Source organism: Oncorhynchus gorbuscha, linkage group LG16 (genome assembly GCF_021184085.1).
Source record: "Oncorhynchus gorbuscha isolate QuinsamMale2020 ecotype Even-year linkage group LG16, OgorEven_v1.0, whole genome shotgun sequence".
Lineage (NCBI taxonomy): Eukaryota > Metazoa > Chordata > Actinopteri > Salmoniformes > Salmonidae > Oncorhynchus > Oncorhynchus gorbuscha.
In genome coordinates this window covers 22,524,961-22,546,863 of record NC_060188.1, presented here as the reverse complement: position 1 = coordinate 22,546,863, position 21,903 = coordinate 22,524,961, and the positions used below count along the sequence as shown (strand labels likewise).

Here is a 21,903-nt window from a genome sequence, read left to right as displayed (position 1 = left end):
GCTCACAGAGGGCTGTGTCATGGAGGTAGCTGGGGGAATGTAACACACCGCTGTAGGTGACAGGGGGACTGGGGAAAAGTCACACACAGCTGTGGGGGGGGGCGCAGCCATGAGTCTCTGCTGCTTTAACTGTTGGAGTAAAGGGTTTGTTGGGTTGAGTGAATGTGACATTAGGGGGCCATGGTGACTTCCGTCCCTCCCTGGAAGCTCAGTGTGCCCCTATTTAGGTCTAACTGGCAGCCTGTGCTCCTAAGAAAGTCCAACCCCAGGATACAAGGGTCCTGCACAGCCGCCACCCACACAGGATGACGCACAGTCCTGCCCCCTACTGTCAGAGTCATTATTCCCTTCCCTTTCATGGGTGCCAGCTCCCCTGTGACTGTGCGGAGCTGCACAGTTGTAGGCTCACACTGAGTCCAACCTGGCACAATATCTGGCCTCACCAGGGTTACTGTGGAACCAGTGTCCACCAGGGCGGAGCAGGGCACCCCCTCCACAGTGACAGGGACATGACAAAAGTCCCCAACACAGGTCCGGCCCACCACAACAACAGGCTCCATCCGCTTGCCCTCGTCTGCTTCTGGGGGAAGTGGAGCCTTGCTTCCCCGTCTGTGCCGGTGGGCTCCTCCAGAAGATGATGGTGGTGGTTGGGATAGAAAGCTAGGGGTCCGCACTACCCGGTCTATGCGGACCCCGAGCCGTTTCCCTGAGCTCTGGGGGACATGGGGCAAACTCGGCGCAGATGGCCTGGCTGGCCACAACCCCAGCAGACCCGGTGACCAGGGCGTGTGTTTCGTTCCGCCTGTAGCGACACAGCACGAATGAGTTTTGTCATTTCGGCCACCCAAGCAGGCTTTTCCGGCTCCGGGCTGCTCTGCCCCCCAGCTCGCACAGAGGGTGTGTCTCCCTGCACCCCCACCAAAGCCCCAGCTGAAGCCCCAGCCCACACCAGCTCCCTCTCCAAAGCCATCTCCAAGGCTGTCTGCAATGACTCAGGATGAGCCAGCTGGGTCTGTATGCGCAGCTCCGTAGGAGAGAGCGCCTGTATGAACTGGTCCCGTGCTAGCTCGCTCTGCACGGAGGGGGGCATGTGAGCATATGCCCGCCGAGAGAGGCTCTCAATGTCATTAGCTAGCACCCGTAGAGGCTCTCCAGGCTGCCTGCGTCTATTACTCAGTTCGGAGCGCAGTAGCCCGGGCTGTACACACTGTCCATAGCGCCTCCTCAGTGCTCCCACTAAAGCCCCATAATCATGCCTGTCCTCGGGGCTAATCAATATCAAACAGGCCAGAGCTTCATCCGTGAGGCATAAAGCCAACTGCAGTGCCCTTTCTTCATCCGACCACCCCTAAAATGAGCTAACAGTTCAAACTGAGCATGAAAAGCTTCCCAATCCGCCTTACCGGAATACTTCGGGGTCTTAACAGATACGGACGCAGCCGGGAACTGGGCGCCGCCATGTTTGTTTACATCCTGAGCCCCAGATTCCTCATCACGCCGCGTCGACGTCACCACTTCGGTCCGCCCACCAGAATCCGCGCGAAATACATTCGACGAAGCACTCATGCCCGCTTCAGCCGCCATCGCTCTAACGTCCTCCCTCAAGCGGCCTCTGCGCTCCGACGCCCTGGCGATCTCCTCAGACAGAGCCCCCGACGTCCATTCACATGCAGTTCCTTGGCCATAATCGTCCCCTACCTCCACCTTCACTTTCGGATTCCCTCGAAGCATTTTCCATCTCCGTTCTCACCTACGGTAGCTAGCCACATAAGTCAGCTAGCTAGCTGGCTAACTTGTATCAACGTTTTTACTTCTGACACCAATGTAATGACCCGACTAGATCATAAAGGAACAATTGTCCAGACAGAGGCTTGAGTTTACGAATTGACGGTTTATTACACCAACTTTACACAGGCTACTGTTTGGGCCGTAGCACACGCCAAATAGATGACACAAGCCAATCGTGACCTTCTCTTGTGAAGCCCAGACGTAAGAGAGAGAGAACAAAAGCTGAACCTGGTCTTAACTTCCAATGCTCCACCCCCCCTGCCCAACCCCCCTCCACGCCACTCCACCAACCACCAGGATGCCCGGCATCAGAACATTCCAGGCATTCCCGTGATTGGCAGATAGCAGGTTGATTGACAGGTTGGACCCCGCGAACACCGTGTACTGGTCAGTACAACACAACCACCTCCTAGCCTAACACATAACACACAGCTGTCTGTGCGGGTCGCTACAATACTGATCTCTGTTTGCAGTCCTGTTGCTCTTTAGACAAGATATACATCATATAGGTGTGGTACTGATGATGTTAAACACTTCTCCAATCCTTGTTGAGATCTGATTTTCTGCGCAGCGCAAGGTGATAGGGCCAATGTCATATCGTCAACCAATCACTTTTGTAAAATCCGTTCGGTCTAAATTCCAAGCTAAACTTGGAGGGGACAGTTAAAAAAATAACGCTTCTGACAAAAAGCTACAAAGTAAATAAATAGCCGTATTTGAAAATGTATATAAGGTTATTAAATTGAAAATATATCATGTGATTTTATCAAACTTGTGAGGCTCTCCATGCTCATCAGTTGTTCATCTAACATATTTGCTGCTACGTCACTCAATCCGGTTGTCAAAGTTGTCATCCTAACTGTTTTACATTCCCTAAGACCAACCAGAAACGTTTCCTTGCCCAAGTATTCCCAGATGTTCACAAAACAGACACACATTTGCTCATTACACACATTACACATTAGACATAATGGTCTAACCATAGGATGGATTGCAGTCTCTCCTTATCCATAAGTGTAAATACCAACATGTAAATAATAATAGGAGTGTAAAAAGTCCTGCTTAGAGGTATCTCTCCAAGGGGTTTGGCCAACCCTGATCTGTTTCCCAAATACTGGGGTTTGAATATGTTCACGTGACATTTGTCATTCTACAAATGATCCCACATTTAAGAAAAATCGAATGAAAATCTTCAGGTGGTTGAGGCTGATTTACAAAACCTTGCCATTATCTTACTCTACATAGGCAAGATATTCTGCAAGTATGCCTACCGTTTCTGCCTAGTAGTTTACGCACAATACTAAAATGACAAATCCGGATATTTGAGGCAGGGGCATTTCAATATTGCCTATTCTCATTTCATGACTTAGACAACTGTGAGCTCCAAACAGTATTGGCACTGTGACACTTTCTTGTTTTTGTTTCCTCTCTGTACTCCAGTACACAATGACTTAGTTAAAGTCCTGACTGTCCGCTTTAATTTGTGGGTATTTTCATCTATGTCTGGTGACCAACCCGTTTAGAAAGGACAGCACTTTTTGTACATAGTCCCCCATTGATTAAATCAAGCTTGTGACTCTACAAACTTGTTGGATGTATTTGCTGTTTGTTTTGGTAATTACAGATTATTTTATTCCCAATATAAATATATGGTAAATAATTGATTGTGTCATTTTGGAGTCACTTTTAAATACGAATATAATATATTTCTAAACACTTATACATTCATGTGGATGCTTCCATGATTACGGATAGTTCACGAATGAATCGTGAATAGTGATGCGTGAGAAAGTTACAGACGCACAAATATCACAACGGTGAGAGGTTAGCATGTCCTGAGGATATGATATTTGTTTGTTTTTATTTTTTATTTGACCTTTATTTAACTGTGTTTGTAACGTTCTCACTCATCATCATCCACGATTCATTCTGACTATCCGACATTCTGTAAAACGTGTCAATGTCCCAATTATTTTGGAGCTCACTCACTGCCCATAAATGTTTACAAAAATGCAGAGCCCTAATTTAACTTTTTTTTTTTCAAAGACACAAGTTCGCATATCAGATTTCAAATAGCCTAATTAAACCAGCAAAATTACTTAGATGTGAAACAATAACAGTATGGGGAATAACAGTAGTATTCTTGCTGTGATAAGAATGATCATGGGATATCTTTTGTTTAGAGGATAATCGCCGCGGTCATTTTAGGGTACCACACTCAGCGTTGTACAACCCCATCACCACTGGGTGGCGCTGCGTTGTATGCTACATTTAAACCACGATAGACTAAAAAGCTGTTACCAGATGCATGTAAATCATCATCGTAGGCTATGACGAATTGTAGCCTTTTTGAGTGGCCTATAGTAAAACAATATTTTGACAGCGTCAAGTTTGTTTATTAACTCATAACGATATCACAAGAAGTAGAAGTAGATGTAACAAGTAGGATGGCTAGTAACCTAACAGATTTTGACTATAGCCTACACGACGTGATGGAATACTTTTTAACACACATCCATAATATTTTGTTCCTTGCTGACTCTTACAGTGAATAGCCAAATAATTCGTGACTTCACTTCTCCTCTAAAGGAGCATTTCCTCTGTTACAATGAGCGCTGGTGAAGAGACGCCTTGGCAGAGGAACATGCTGTGATTCATAAGGAAGTTATACTACAGACTTGAACAACTCTGTAATAATGTTGCGCGTCGTAGTGGAATCAGCCAAAGGCATCCCCAAAAAGGAACTCGGAAACCCAGATCCCATAGCAGCGGTAGTGTTCAAAGGTGAGTTGTTGTTTTGTTGCCTCTTGCTGTGGCATTTAGCCTACATCTACTCTTTGGTTTCAATGCCTTGATGGTTGGCTATTCTTGAGAAGTTCAACACATCTGGATCAAAGACGTTCTCCAAATGTAGGCTAATATAAATCAAAGATGAAGACATGCAGAGTTGCTTTCGGGTCGTAGCCTATTTCTTAGTTAGGCTACTTTATAGTTGTCTTTATTTTAAAGTCATATTATCCTTTCTGCCCCTTGCTGTCAATGTTGGGTTAGTCGACCAATTTTCTGTCTATCATTTATTCTTTGAACCAACAACTGCAATATTCCACAATAAAATGATATTCTGATGGATTTTGTAGTCCCCAAACATTTAACATGTTCAATAAACACAAACATGATGCTCTTTGTATTCAAAGTTGAAGTACTGCATCGTTAACTGTGCGCATGTAAGGGCACAAAACTACTATGAATTGCATTGAAGGTACAACAATGGTACTGTGCATTAGTTCTGAGATTCCCAAACCTCATTTTGCCTGCTTTAAGGCAATGAGTCACATTAAATCACGTTGCCTGTATTGTGTTACACAGACGGAAAACACATTCCCATATAAAGGGTTGGAATCATCCATTCTCCCCCTGTCATGAAGAGCTCTGCAGCTGGGTCAATGTGCTTCATTTTTGTATGGATATTTTAGGACAAGAGTCAGTCCAAGATGCACATTCAACTTTTATGGTTCAATATGTTGCCACTGTAAGTTGGCTCAATGTGTTACCAGCCCAGGGACGTTGTAGTTATTACTCATTTTAAAACTACCTATATATGTTAAAGGCCCAGTGCAATTAAAAACATGATATACCTGTGTTTTATATATATTTTTCCATTATGAGGTTGGAAATTGAAATTGTGAAAATTATGATAATGCCCTTTTAGTGTAAGAGCTGTTTGAATAGACTGCCTAAAATGTCAGCCTGTTTTGGTGGGGTAGAATTTTGGCCTACCTGGTGACATCACCAGGCAGTAAATTAGTTAAGAGACCAATAAGAAACAACCCTCTCTACCAATAACAGCTAGTTTTCCCCTCCCCACTTAAACCACTCCTAAACAGTCCTTGCAAAATTATTGCTTGAGAACTTTGCATTTTTGCAAAGAAGCTATTTTTGTTTATTTTTTGACCATTTAGTTCAAAACAATCACAGTAACATAATTGTTACCCAGGAATGATTTGATATTCAGATAAAAACGTCTGCATTGGACCCAGAGAAATATATTGTACCCATGCATATACTCCCGAGTGGCACAGCTGTCTAAGGCACTGCATCTCAATGCTTGAGGTGTCACTACAGACACCCTGGTTTGATTCCAGGCTGTATCACAACCGACCGTGATTGGGAGTCTCGTAGGGCGGTGCAAAATTTGCCCAGCATCAACCGGGTTTGGCCGGTGTCGGCCATCATTGTAAATAAGAATTTGTTCTTAACTGACTTGCCTAGTTATATGCAGGGTATATATAAAAACATATATTGTGTGTTTTAATCTTGCCACTTTGTGTAAATGCTACAGGTGAAAAGAAGAAAACTAATGCAATTGATAGTGAACTCAATCCTGTGTGGAATGAAGTAAGTATAAATATTAACATTTACAATCCATCCTCTCTCTCGCAGTCTCTGGGAATGTTGAAAAAGGTCTTGAGAGTGAAGTTTTGTGTGGAGGAGGATATGAGAATGAATTAGGGAATGAGGCTAAAATGTTGTCCGCTGTGTGTAGTTATTATTAGATAGGAATGATAACTGTGAACACTTCCCCTTGGATTTAAAGCATTTAAATCCCCCATGTTTCATAATTTAACTAACATTGGCAAAGTTGCGTTTTTTATGAACTAACTCAATTTGTGGTTGCAGGTGCTTGAGTTCGACCTAAAGGGCTCCCCATTGGATGCGTCCTCCTTTATAGACGTGATTGTGAAAGACTATGAGACGATCGGCAAAGACAAGTACGTACCTGACATGTAGCTACTGTATATGTTTCGAAAGTTTTGTGAGAGAACACACATCACACACACACACGCACGCACGCACACACACACACACACACACACACACACACACACACACACACACACACACACACACACACACACACACACACACACACACACACACACACACACACACACACACACACACACACACACACACACACACACACACACACACACACACACACACACATACCTCCTGCTAATCGGACGCTGCTAGTGCTGCTAGGGAGGAGGTGGGACATAGTGTTTTACTCAGTTTGACCTCTGTCATTTGTCAGTCAAAGTGCCCCTCCATTAGAATGTGAACCTGGTCATTACAATACAGTGTCTGGTAAGCACTGTCATGTTTTGTCTTATATTGTCTTGTCATTTTGCTTTCCCTTCTGTTCGTTTTCCCCCTGCTGGTCTTATTAGGTTCGTTTCCTTTTTTCTCTCTCCCTCCCGCTCTCTCTTCTCTCTATCGTTCCGTCCCTGCTCCCAGCTGTTCCTATTCCCCTACTCAATCATCTAATCTTTTCACACCTGTTCCGTATCTTGCCCTCTGATTAGAGTCCCTATTTCTCCCCTTGTCTTCCGTTTCTGTCCTGTCGGATCCTTGTATATTGTTCGCCGTGCTGTGTCTTTGTCTCGCCCTGTCGTGTCTTGTTTCCCTCAGATGCTGCGTGTGAGCAGGTGTCTGAGTCTGCTACGGTCGGTGCCTTCCCGAGGCAACCTACAGTTTATGGTCGAGTCTCCAGTCTGTCCTCGTCACTACGAGTGGAATTAGTTTTTTATGTTTTGTTTTCTGCTCTGATTTGTCTAGGAGTATTGCCTATTTCCTTTACTGGAATAAAGACTCTGTTTTCGCCAAGTCGCTTTTGGGTCCTCATTCACCTGCATAACAGAAGGATCCGACCAAGAATGGACCCAGCGACTACAGATTCTCGTAACACTGCCGTCGAGATCCAAGGAGCCATGCTCGGCAGACACGAGCAGGAATTGTCTGCTGCTCGTCATGCCGTGGAGAACCTGGCCGCTCAGGTTTCTGACCTCTCTGGACAGTTCCAGAATCTTCGTCTCGTGCCACCTGCTACTTCCTGGTCTGCCGAGCCTCCGGAACCCAGGGTTAATAACCCACCTTGTTACTCCGGGCAGCCCACGGAGTGCCGCTCCTTTCTCACCCAGTGTGATATTGTGTTCTCTCTCCAACCCAACACATACTCTAGAGAGAGAGCTCGGGTTGTTTACGTCATATCACTCCTTACTGGCCGGGCTCGAGAGTGGGGCACAGCTATCTGGGAGGCAAGGGCTGATTGTTCTAACAATTACCTGAACTTTAAAGAGGAGATGATTCGGGTTTTTGATCGTTCAGTTTTTGGTAGGGAGGCTTCTAGGGCCCTGGCTTCCCTATGTCAAGGTGATCGATCCATAACGGATTACTCTATAGAGTTTTGCTGCCTCTAGTGACTGGAACGAGCCGGCGCTGCTCGCTCGTTTTCTGGAGGGACTCCACGCAGAGGTTAAAGATGAGATTCTCTCCCGGGAGGTTCCTTCCAGTGTGGACTCTTTGATTGCACTCGCCATCCGCATAGAACGACGGGTAGATCTTCGTCACCAAGCTCGTGGAAGAGAGCTCGCGTTAACGGTGTTTCCCCTCTCCGCTTCGCAACCATCTCCCCCCTCTGGCTCAGAGACTGAGCCCATGCAGCTGGGAGGTATTCGCATTTCGACTAAGGAGAGGGAACGGAGGATCACCAACCGCCTGTGCCTCTATTGCAGACTTGCTGGACATTTTGTCAATTCATGTCCAGTAAAAGCCAGAGCTCATCAGTAAGCGGAGGGCTACTGGTGAGCGCTACTACTCAGGTCTCTCCATCAAGATCCTGTACTACTATGTCGGTCCATCTACGCTGGACCGGTTCGGCTGCTACATGCAGTGCCTTGATAGACTCTGGGGCTGAGGGTTGTTTTATGGACGAAGCATGGGCTCGGAAACATGACATTCCTCTCAGACAGTTAGGGAAGCCTACGCCCATGTTCACCTTAGATGGTAGTCATCTCCCCAGTATCAGATATGAGACACTACCTTTAACCCTCACAGTATCTGGTAACCACAGTGAGACTATTTCCTTTTTGATTTTTCGTTCACCTTTTACACCTGTTGTTTTGGGTCATCCCTGGCTAGTATGTCATAATCCTTCTATTAATTGGTCTAGTAATTCTATCCTATCCTGGAACGTTTCTTGTCATGTGAAGTGTTTAATGTCTGCTATCCCTCCCGTTTCTTCTGTCCCCACTTCTCAGGAGGAACCTGGCGATTTGACAGGAGTGCCGGAGGAATATCATGATCTGCGCACGGTCTTCAGTCGGTCCAGAGCCAACTCCCTTCCTCCTCACCGGTCGTATGATTGTAGTATTGATCTCCTTCCGGGGACCACTCCTCCTCGGGGTAGACTATACTCTCTGTCGGCTCCCGAACGTAAGGCTCTCGAGGATTATTTGTCTGTGTCTCTTGACGCCGGCACCGTAGTGCCTTCTTCCTCCCCTGCCGGGGCGGGGTTTTTTTTTGTTAAGAAGAAGGACGGTACTCTGCGCCCCTGCGTGGATTATCGAGGGCTGAATGACATAACGGTTAAGAATCGTTATCCGCTTCCCCTTATGTCATCAGCCTTCGAGATTCTGCAGGGAGCCAGGTTCTTTACTAAGTTGGACCTTCGTAACGCTTACCATCTCGTGCGCATCAGAGAGGAGGACGAGTGGAAAACGGCGTTTAACACTCCGTTAGGGCATTTTGAGTACCGGGTTCTGCCGTTTGGTCTCGCCAATGCGCCAGCTGTTTTTCAGGCATTAGTTAATGATGTTCTGAGAGACATGCTGAACATCTTTGTTTTTGTCTACCTTGACGATATCCTGATTTTTTCACCGTCACTCGAGATTCATGTTCAGCACGTTCGACGTGTACTCCAGCGCCTTTTAGAGAATTGTCTCTACGTGAAGGCTGAGAAGTGCTCTTTTCATGTCTCCTCCGTCACTTTTCTCGGTTCTGTTATTTCCGCTGAAGGCATTCAGATGGATCCCGCTAAGGTCCAAGCTGTCAGTGATTGGCCCGTTCCAAGGTCACGTGTCGAGTTGCAGCGCTTTCTAGGTTTCGCTAATTTCTATCGGCGTTTCATTCGTAATTTCGGTCAAGTTGCTGCCCCTCTCACAGCTCTTACTCCTGTCAAGACGTGTTTTAAGTGGTCCGGTTCCGCCCAGGGAGCTTTTGATCTTCTCAAAGAACGTTTTACGTCCGCTCCTATCCTCGTTACTCCTGACGTCACTAAACAATTCATTGTCGAGGTTGACGCTTCAGAGGTAGGCGTGGGAGCCATTCTATCCCAGCGCTTCCAGTCTGACGATAAGGTTCATCCTTGCGCTTATTTTTCTCATCGCCTGTCGCCATCGGAACGCAACTATGATGTGGGTAACCGCGAACTGCTCGCCATCCGCTTAGCCCTAGGCGAATGGCGACAGTGGTTGGAGGGGGCGACCGTTCCTTTTGTCGTTTGGACAGACCATAAGAACCTTGAGTACATCCGTTCTGCCAAACGACTTAATGCACGTCAAGCTCGTTGGGCGTTGTTTTTCGCTCGTTTCGAGTTTGTGATTTCTTACCGTCCGGGTAGTAAGAACACCAAGCCTGATGCCTTATCCCGTCTCTTTAGTTCTTCTGTGGCTTCTACTGATCCCGAGGGATTCTTCCTTATGGGCGTGTTGTCGGGTTGACAGTCTGGGGAATTGAAAGACAGGTTAAGCAAGCACTCACGCACACTGCGTCGCCGCGCGCTTGTCCTAGTAACCTTCTTTTCGTTCCTGTTTCTACTCGTCTGGCTGTTCTTCAGTGGGCTCACTCTGCCAAGTTAGCTGGTCATCCCGGCGTTCGAGGTACTCTTGCTTCTATTCGCCAGCGCTTTTGGTGGCCTACTCAGGAGCGTGACACGCGCCGTTTCGTGGCTGCTTGTTCGGACTGCGCACAGACTAAGTCAGGTAACTCTCCTCCTGCCGGTCGTCTCAGACCGCTTCCCATTCCTTCTCGACCATGGTCTCACATCGCTTTAGACTTCATTACCGGTCTGCCTTTGTCTGCGGGGAAGACTGTGATTCTTACGGTTGTCGATAGGTTCTCTAAGGCGGCACATTTCATTCCCCTCGCTAAGCTTCCTTCCGCTAAGGAGACGGCACAAATCATCATCGAGAATGTGTTCAGAATTCATGGCCTCCCGTTAGACGCCGTTTCAGACAGAGGTCCGCAATTCACGTCACAGTTTTGGAGGGAGTTCTGTCGTTTGATTGGTGCGTCCGTCAGTCTCTCTTCCGGGTTTCATCCCCAGTCTAACGGTCAAGCAGAAAGGGCCAATCAGACGATTGGTCGCATCCTACGCAGCCTTTCTTTTAGAAACCCTGCGTCTTGGGCAGAACAGCTCCCCTGGGCAGAATACGCTCACAACTCGCTTCCTTCGTCTGCTACCGGGTTATCTCCGTTTCAGAGTAGTCTGGGTTACCAGCCTCCTCTGTTCTCATCCCAGCTTGCCGAGTCCAGCGTTCCCTCCGCTCAAGCGTTTGTCCAACGTTGTGAGCGCACCTGGAGGAGGGTGAGGTCTGCACTTTGCCGTTACAGGGCACAGACTGTGAGAGCCGCCAATAAACGTAGGATTAAGAGTCCTAGGTATTGTTGCGGCCAGAGAGTGTGGCTTTCCACTCGTAACCTTCCCCTTACGACAGCTTCTCGTAAGTTGACTCCGCGGTTCATTGGTCCGTTCCGTGTCTCCCAGGTCGTCAATCCTGTCGCTGTGCGACTGCTTCTTCCGCGACATCTTCGGCGCGTCCATCCTGTCTTCCATGTCTCCTGTGTCAAGCCCTTTCTTCGCACCCCCGTTCCTCTCCCCCCCCCCCGTCCTTGTCGAGAGCGCACCTATTTACAAGGTACGTAGGATCATGGACGTTCTCGGGGACGGGGTCACCAATACTTAGTGGATTGGGAGGGTTACGGTCCTGAGGAGAGGAGTTGGGTTCCGTCTCGGGACGTGCTGGACCGTTCGCTGATTGATGATTTCCTCCGTTGCCGCCAGGATTCCTCCTTGAGTGCGCCAGGAGGCGCTCGGTGAGTGGGGGGGTACTGTCATGTTTTGTCTTATATTGTCTTGTCATTTTGCTTTCCCTTCTGTTCGTTTTCCCCCTGCTGGTCTTATTAGGTTCGTTTCCTTTTTTCTCTCTCCCTCCCTCTCTCTCTTCTCTCTATCGTTCCGTCCCTGCTCCCAGCTGTTCCTATTCCCCTACTCAATCATCTAATCTTTTCACACCTGTTCCGTATCTTGCCCTCTGATTAGAGTCCCTATTTCTCCCCTTGTCTTCCGTTTCTGTCCTGTCGGATCCTTGTATATTGTTCGCCGTGCTGTGTCTTTGTCTCGCCCTGTCGTGTCTTGTTTCCCTCAGATGCTGCGTGTGAGCAGGTGTCTGAGTCTGCTACGGTCGGTGCCTTCCCGAGGCAACCTACAGTTTATGGTCGAGTCTCCAGTCTGTCCTCGTCACTACGAGTGGAATTAGTTTTTTATGTTTTGTTTTCTGCTCTGATTTGTCTAGGAGTATTGCCTATTTCCTTTACTGGAATAAAGACTCTGTTTTCGCTGTGCTATGTGAGGAGGATTCATCGCTCACTATGATGGCACCGTTTTCTCTCTCCAAAAGGCTATTGCTTCACCATGAGCACAAATCACTTCAAACTCAATAGATTCAAAAAGGGTCTCTTATGTGTCTACTGTATATCAAGAGAAACAGGTATCAAAATGCTTTTTACTTCACATGTTAGTGCTTTTATGTTGATGAGAGGTGGCAGGGTAGCCTAGTGGTTAGTGTTGGACTAGAAACCTGAAAGTTGCGAGTTCAAACCCCTGAGCTGACAAGGTACAGATCTGTTGTTCTGCCCTTGAACAGGCAGTTAACCCACTGTTTCTAGGCTGTCATTGAAAATAAGAATTTGTTCTTAACTGACCTGCCTGGTTAAGAAACATATTTAAGCTTCATTGCTGTTCCACTTCCAATGTGATATTTTATTAAGTCACGTAATGAGCAGCCTCTATTTAGCAGCATGCTTTTCACCACTTCTCAGCAGGAATTCTAATCTAGAGAGAGAGAGAGAGAGAGAGAGAGAGAGAGAGAGAGAGAGAGAGAGAGAGAGAGAGAGAGAGAGAGAGAGAGAGAGAGAGAGAGAGAGAGAGAGAGAGAGAGAGAGAGAGAGAGAGAGAGAGAGAGATATATATGGTAATGAGAGAGACTCACATCTTTGAACTTCTATAATGTGGGTGGGGGGCACTGGCAGAGTCCAGACTCAAACACAAGCAAAGTTACAGAGCTTGCACAGGCTTGTCACTGGCAGATGGGGGTTTGAGTAAGCTTGAGAACCCTTTGCAGATGTGTGTGTATATGAGGTTGACTCATCTAGTATGAACACACACTCAATAAGGGGGGTGGATATAAGGACATCTCCTAGTGACCACCATATACAATCATTTGTCCTGTTGAGGCATTTCGAATCCTCCATATCCAACGTGTTATGCAGGTGAGTGAGGACCCAACAGCGACTTAACAGAAACTGAGTTTATTAAAGTCCAAACAGTGAAAACATAATCCTCAATCCTTACAGGAGATGTCCAAACAGGGAAAACATAAATCCTCTAGTTGTTGAGGTGCGCCCTCGACAAGGACGGGGGGGGGAGGGGGAAGACTAACGGGGGCGCAAAGAAAAGGCTTGACACAGGAGACATGGAAGACTGGGTGGACGCGACGAAGATGTCGCGGAAGAAGAAGTCGCACTGCGACAGGATTAACGACCTGAGAAATACGGAACGGACCAATGAACCGCGGGGTCAATTTGCGAGAAGCTGTCGTAAGGGGAAGGTTACGAGTGGAGAGCCATACTCTCTGACCGCGACAATACCTAGGACTCTTAGTCCTACGCTTATTAGCGGCTCTCACAGTCTGCGCCCTATAACGGCAAAGTGCAGACCTGACCCTCTTCCAGGTGCGCTCACAACGTTGGACAAAAGCCTGAGCGGAGGGAACGCTGGACTCGGCGAGCTGGGACGAGAACAGAGGGGGCTGGTACCCAAGGCTACTCTGAAAAGGAGATAGCCCGGTCGCAGACGAAGGAAGCGAGTTGTGAGCGTATTCTGCCCAGGGGAGCTGTTCTGCCCAAGACGCAGGGTTTCGAAAGGAAAGACTGCGTAAGATGCGAACAATAGTCTGATTGGCCCGTTCTGCTTGACCGTTAGACTGGGGATGAAAACCGGAAGAGAGACTGACGGAAGCCCCAATCAAACGACAAAACTCCCTCCAAAACTGAGACGTGAATTGCGGACCCCTGTCCGAAACGGCGTCTGACGGAAGGCCATGAATTCTGAACACATTCTCAATGATGATTTGTGCCGTCTCTTTAGCGGAAGGAAGCTTAGCGAGGGGAATAAAATGAGCCGCCTTAGAGAACCTATCGACAACCGTTAGAATAACAGTCTTCCCCGCTGACGAAGGCAGACCGGTAATAAAGTCTAAGGCGATGTGAGACCATGGTCGAGAGGGAATGGAAAGCGGTCTGAGACGACCGGCAGGAGGAGAGTTACCTGACTTAGTCTGCGCGCAGTCCGAACAAGCAGCCACGAAACGGCGCGTCACGCTCCTGAGTAGGCCACCAAAAACGCTGGCGAATAGAAGCAAGCGTACCCCGAACGCCGGGGTGGCCAGCTAACTTGGCAGAGTGAGCCCACTGAAGAACGGCCAGACGAGTAGAAACGGGAACGAAAAGAAGGTTCCTAGGACAAGCGCGCGGCGACGGAGTGTGAGTGAGTGCTTGCTTTACCTGTCTCTCAATTCCCCAGACAGTCAACCCGACAACACGCCCATAAGGAAGAATCCCCTTGGGATCAGTAGAAGCCACAGAAGAACTAAAGAGACGGGATAAGGCATCAGGCTTGGTGTTCTTAGTGCCCGGACGATAAGAAATAACGAACTCGAAACGAGCGAAAAACAACGCCCAACGAGCCTGACGCGCATTGAGTCGTTTGGCAGAACGGATGTACTCAAGGTTCTTATGGTCAGTCCAAACGACAAAAGGAACGGTCGCCCCCTCCAACCACTGTCGCCATTCGCCTAGGGCTAAGCGGATGGCGAGCAGTTTGCGGTTTCCCACATTTACATTTACATTTAAGTCATTTAGCAGACGCTCTTATCCAGAGCGACTTACAAATTCATAGTTACGTTCCGACGGCGACAGGCGATGAGAAAAATACGCGCAAGGGTGGACCTTATCATCAGAATGGGAGCGCTGGGACAGAATGGCTCCCACGCCCACCTCTGACGCGTCAACCTCGACAATGAATTGTTTAGTGACGTCAGGAGTAACAAGGATAGGAGCGGATGTAAAACGCTTCTTGAGGAGATCAAAAGCTCCCTGGGCGGAAACGGACCACTTAAAGCACGTCTTGACAGAAGTAAGGGCTGTGAGAGGAGCTGCCACTTGACCGAAATTACGAATGAAACGCCGATAGAAATTCGCGAAACCGAGAAAGCGCTGCAGCTCGACACGTGACTTAGTGACGGGCCAATCGCTGACAGCATGGACCTTAGCGGGATCCATCTGAATGCCTTCAGCGGAAATAACAGAACCGAGAAATGTGACGGAGGAGACATGAAAAGCGCACTTCTCAGCCTTCACATAAAGACAATTCTCTAAAAGGCGCTGGAGAACACGTCGAACGTGCTGAACATGAATCTGGAGTGACGGTGAAAAAATCAGGATATCGTCAAGGTAAACGAAAACACTCCTGACGGAGTGTTAAACGCCGTTTTCCACTCGTCCCCCTCCCTGATGCGCACGAGATGGTAAGCGTTACGAAGGTCCAACTTAGTAAAGAACCTGGCTCCCTGCAGAATCTCGAAGGCTGACGACATAAGGGGAAGCGGATAACGATTCTTAACCGTTATGTCATTCAGTCCTCGATAATCCACGCAGGGGCGCAGGATACCGTCCTTCTTCTTAACAAAAAAAAACCCTGCTCCGGCGGGAGAGGAAGAAGGGACTACGGTACCGGCGTCGAGAGCAACAGACAGATAATCTTTGAGAGCCTTACGTTCGGGAGCCGACAGAGAGTATAGTCTACCCCGGGGGGGGGAGTGGTCCCCGGAAGGAGATCAATACTACAATCATACGACCGGTGAGGAGGAAGGGAGGTGGCCCTGGACCGACTGAAGACCGTGCGCAGATCATGATATTCCTCCGGCACCCCTGTCAAATCACCAGGCTCCTCCTGTGAAGAGGGGGCAGAAAAAACAGGAGGGATAGCAGACATTAAACATTTCACATGACAAGAAACGTTCCAGGATAGGATAGAATTACTAGACCAATTAATAGAAGGATTATGACACACTAGCCAGGGATGACCCAAAACAACAGGTGTAAAAGGTGAACGAAGAATCAAAAAAGAAATGGTTTCACTATGATTACCAGAAACAGTGAGGGTTAAAGGTAGTGTTTCACATAATATACTGGGGAGAGGACTACCATCCAAGGCGAACATGGCCGTGGGCTCCCCTAACTGTCTGAGAGGAATGTCATGTTCCCGAGCCCAGGCTTCGTCCATAAAACAGCCCTCAGCCCCAGAGTCTATCAAGGCACTGCAGGAAGCTGCCGAACCGGTCCAGCGTAGATGGACCGACAAGGTAGTACAGGATCTTGATGGAGAGACCTGAGTAGTAGCGCTCACCAGTAGCCCTCCGCTTACTGATGAGCTCTGGCTTTTACTGGACATGAAATGACAAAATGTCCAGCGGAACCGCAATAGAGACAGAGGCAGTTGGTGATTCTCCGTTCCCTCTCCTTAGTCGAGATGCGAATACCCCCAGCTGCATGGGCTCAACACCTGAGCCAGTGGGGGAGATGGTAGTGATGCGGAGAGGGGGACACTGTTAACGCGAGCTCTCTTCCACGAGCTCGGTGACGAAGATCTACCCGTCGTTCTATGCGGATGGCGAGTTCAATCAAAGAATCCACGCTGGAAGGAACCTCCCGGGAGAGAATCTCATCCTTAACCTCAGCGTGAGACCCTCCAGAAAACGAGCGAGCAACGCCGGCCGTTCCAGTCACTGGAGGCAGCAAGAGTGCGAAACTCTATAGAGTAATCCGTTATGGATCGATTACCTTGACATAGGGAAGCCAGGGCCCTGGAAGCTTCTTTCCCAAAAACTGAACGATCAAAAACCCGTATCATCTCCTCTTTAAAGTTCTGATACTCGTTAGTACACTCAGCCCTTGCCTCCCAGATTGCCGTGCCCCACTCACGAGCCCGTCCAGTAAGGAGAGATATGACGTAGGCGATACGAGCTCTACCCCTTGAGTATGTGTTGGGCTGGAGAGAGAACACAATATCACACTGGGTGAGAAACGAGCGGCATTCAGTGGGCTGCCCAGAGTAACACGGTGGGTTATTAATTCTGGGCTCCGGAGACTCGGAAGCCCAGGAAGTAGCTGGTGGATAGAGACGGAGATTGTGAAAATGTTTTGAGAGGTCGGAGACCTGAGCGGCCAGGGTCTCACACGCAGCATCTGATGAAAAGGCAAAACACGACAGGACGGAACAAGGACACAGCAAACAAGAATCCGACAAGGACAGAGGCAGAAACCGAGAGAGAAATAGAGATCTAATCAGAGGGCAAAATAGGGGACAGGTGTGAGAGAGTAAACGAGGTCGTTAGGAGAATGAGGAACAGCTGGGAGCAGGAACGGAACGATAGAGAGAGAGAGGGATAGAGAGAGAGAAAGAAACCTAATACGACCAGCAGGGGGAAACGAAGAGAAGAGAAAGCACAGGGACAAGACATGACAATATATGACAATACATGACACAACGTCCAAATAAAATTTAAAAAGCCCAAAATGATATACAAACATGGATACATACAGTATGTTTTTTTTCTGCTAGAGACTAGACAGTAAACTATAGCCTGCTCTTGCCAACTCCATTACTCATTGTCAATCCAAACATGGCATGACATTGATTGACAAGGAGTTGACATGATAGCACAAATAGACGGGCACAGTTAGCAGCAGGGCCTTTGATATCAGCAAAAGAAAGAACTCCATATTATGCTGTATTATTTGACTTCATAGTGTGGAACTGCTTTAGACTCATAAAAGAGGAACTAGCCACTACCCAGTGCATAAATATAGCCAACTAGTGTGCTGACAGGTAGTGTGTGTTCCATATTATTAGTCAGTAAAAGTCAACTCATTTCCTCAGAGGGAAAATATTCAGAAATGGGTATTTTGCATGTGTCTGCTCACCTTTGAAAAGTCAACTGCCAACTAATTGAGTCAAGAAAAAATGTGAAACGTGTAGAATTCCAAGAGGAATAAAAAACAAAAGACTCAAAGAGCATTTCTCTCTCAGCTTCAGAGTAGCCTGCTTTCAATGGCAAGGTGTGATCTCTACCGCTGACCCTGTAGTTCAACGTCATTTCCAGGACCTGTTTTAACACATGATTGTTTATCTCCCTGTGTGGGATGACAGATTACTTCAACACTGAGGTGACATAGCCAAGAGGGGAGAGGCATGACAACATCCCACCTTCCCCCCTCTCTCTTCTCTCCCACCCTCTTCTTTCCTCTCTCTCTCCCTCTCTCTCTCCCCCTCCCATCTCTATTCCCTCCTTTCTTCTTTTCTCTCTATCCCCCCTCTCTCTCCCATGCTCTCTTTCAATTCACTTAAACTATCTCTCCCTCCCTCCTTCTCTCTCTCAATTACATTTCTCTCTCTCTCTCTCTCTCTCTCTCTCTCTCTCTCTCTCTCTCTCTCTCTCTCTCTCTCTCTCTCTCTCTCTCTCTCTCTCTCTCTCTCTCTCTCTCTCTCTCTCTCTCTCTCTCTCTCTTGTCTCTCTCCTCCTCTCAGCCTGATACACAAGGCCAGATGACAGGCATGCTTGTGGTAGATGCTAATTGCTCCCAGCGGTTAGTCTTTCCTCGTCCTCCCTTTTCATGATTCTTTTCCCTCGTCTGTGGGATCGATTGTTGTTCCTCACTACAGAGCACAGATGACATTTTTACATTTACATTTACATTTAAGTCATTTAGCAGACGCTCTCCCAGTGTTCTCCGGGGAAGGCTCTAATGATTGCCAAAATAAGCTATGCTAGGCTGATGTTTGTCATTGTGACAGCTTATTAAGATCACTCAGTTACAGGAAAGTCGTCTTCTCGCTACAATCCTATCACTTTGTTTTTCTTGAGTCCCTCCAGTCCAGCACAAGCAATGGGCCTCAATGGTATCAAAAATATGTTGACATATACACACTTCTTTAAATTGTGGCTGCATGGCACGGTGGTGGCTTTGTAAACATAACGGGAATAACTGAGATTAAGCAATGCAACATGATTCTTAATCATTGCTTAATAAAGAACCCTTGGTACCTTTCTAGTTAGTCCTCGGTTCCCCCATAAGGGACTTTCATCAGATATGTGTGGTAAATATAATTGCTCTATATGACTTGTTGCTAGGTTTGTCAATTCTGAAAGATTACAAATGAGAACTGGATACTGCCTGGATTAGTCAAAAAAGTAATATATTCATACATATAAAATTACATACATCATTGTTGTCAAGAGAATTATGTTCTCGATGTTCATAAACCCAATTCAATTAAGTGCTCAGCCAGAAACCCAGAATTTGTAGGAAACTGGTTGAAATGAATCAGACGGAGGCCCAGCTACGATAGTCAGAAAGTTTATTTACGAGAGCGCTGCTCTGTTGTACAAAACAATTCATTTGATACTGGCTTATCCCGCACACACATTCACCCTCACACACGCACACACATTCACCCTCACACACGCACACACATTCACCCTCACACACGCACACACATTCACACTAACACACCCATATGCGCACACTTTCTCACCAACCTTAGCACACAATGCCCTGCTACGGGATTCCGTGAGACTTACTCCCCCACCTCCCTCAAGATAGGGAGACTGGGAAGTACTCTCAGTGGCCCCAGCCAAGGTCGGCCCTGAATCTTGCTCAGACAGTCTGTCTGTTATTCAAATAAGGTATATAGACATATTGTACAGACTGTGGTCATACATAATTCAAATCAATTTCATACGATTATACGGCTTCAGGGTTCAGGGTGGATTATTCTAGTTATTCATATAAATTCCCATCAACAATTGTACACAAACAACAGAGGAAATCTACACCTCTTTATGCAGTAGACCAGCAAGTATAATACATGCATTTGTTTAAGTGATCTGGGTATGATATTATTATGTTACTGTATGCGTTTCCACAAGAAAGATTCATGTCACATACATACAGGTAGTGCTCATGACTTTTGACCTCTATTCCAGATTTATTGGCTCAGCTAAGATCTCTCTCCTAGACCTGGCTCATGGTCACACCAAGTCCCTCCCAGCAAAGAACCTGTCCCTGGTCAATGAGAAGAAACAGGACACTGGGGTGAGTTTCTCTATGGCTACACACTTGTGTCATTGAGAATTAACAGCTTCAAGAATGAACAAGATTTATAAACATGTATAAGCATTTATAATTGGCTTATTCTTAAAAGTAAATGAAGTGTAACCAATAATACGTGGGATGGCGCCCATAAGGTCATCGGAAAGGCGAATACACATGAAGGACTTGGAATAAAGAAGCTTGGGGAGATGTTCTCCTGAAGGGAGGGGCTAGTGTAGCGAGTATTTCGCTACACTACAAGCATTTCGCTACTCTCGCATTAACATCTGCTAACCATGTGTATGTGACCAATACAATTTGATTTGATTGGAGTAGCGACCTTAACCCAACACCTAGGGACCTCGTCAAGAGGTTCAGGTCTCTTGGCGTAACCGCTAAGGTGTTGGGTTGACAGTTGCTGGACCCAGGCCTGAGTCCCAGTCAGAACTACCCCATGCATATAATAACTAGGTTAAAACGTCTTGATCATTGACCATAATATGTCAATGTAAAATAATGCAAGTTAAAGTTATCAATACATTGAAGCAGCATGTTGACATTTAATCCCATCTTTTTTTAGGCAACCATTAATTTGATTGGTTATGAGCCGCCAGCTCGCACAGCTCCTAACCCTAACAATCAAACTGATGAAGACCAGTCGTATGGGGACACAGGTCAGTTTAACATAACAAATATGTGCACGCCATCCTTTGTTTTGGTTAAGCAAAATGGTGTCCTTCTCTCATGAGATCAGTTCCAATGTCTTTGGTATGCCAGTAATGTAAATCAACTCTTATACATGTCGTTTGGGAAAGGTATGCAGCTGTCTCAGTGGTATGTTTGGGTTTGGTATTGCAGTGGTATCTTGGTTCCCAGATTTGTATGTTTGTTAGCCAACTCCTCGTTGTTTAATGTCCAGTTGACTAAAGTACAGACAGATCTGGTAACCAGGGTTGGGGCACACAACAGGAAGCGTTTGAAAACGGAAAACAAAGGTTGCATTTCTTATTGGGCAAGTCCTAGGTAGTCCCTACCTGTTTCAGAGTTTTTTTTTCTCACCATTTGGTCTCTAATGAATACTACCCAGATAACCAGGCTAGTGGGGTGGTGTGATGGTGTGGTTTTAGGCTTTGGTTGGTAGGAAGTATTGGAGTGGTTCTGTCTTGTCTGTGTTCATGACACCAGTGAAAGGCTGCTTGCTGTTTATGGAAATGGAGGATGCAAATTGAAAAGACAAACACCACTTACGGCCTTTGGCAGACTTTGCCACGAGGAAACAGAATCAACCGAACATATTTTTTAGTACGTTCCATCGGGGGCTCGCTTTTGGAGTCAGGTCCGGGAATGGTTGTTATGTCATAATATCAGGTTACAGATGGACCTGCAAACTGTTTTGTTAGGTGATCTGAAAAATGAGGATCTGTCAATGGGAAATATAATTTAACTCCTGAGTAAAGTATTTATTTATGGGGCAATATTGGTAGAAATGTTACGAACAGGGAGGTTCAGGACTCTCATAAGACATCATAGTAAAATGGATGGATGTATTGCAAAAGGAAATAGCAAAATGGCGTTATATTGGGAAAGATGGGTGACTGTGGATATCGGAGAGTTGGAGTTCAGATTGAATGGTGGATTGGTGCTGTGGGTAAAAATCCAGCACTTGAGGAAATTAGGAATGTTTCTGTATGTCTAATTATTTAGCTACAGCTACTGTAGATATGAGGGGAAATAGCTGTAAGTAGCAGTAGAAGTTTTGTTGTCTCTTAGTTTACTCTAATC

The 21,903-nt window shown here is 46.9% G+C and overlaps 1 pseudogene; it reads left to right on the top strand.

The window, feature by feature from the left end:
* The first annotated feature begins 4,195 nt into the window (after window positions 1–4,195).
* The window catches only part of LOC123999734, a 64,401-nt pseudogene continuing 46,693 nt past the window's right edge, over window positions 4,196–21,903 (top strand).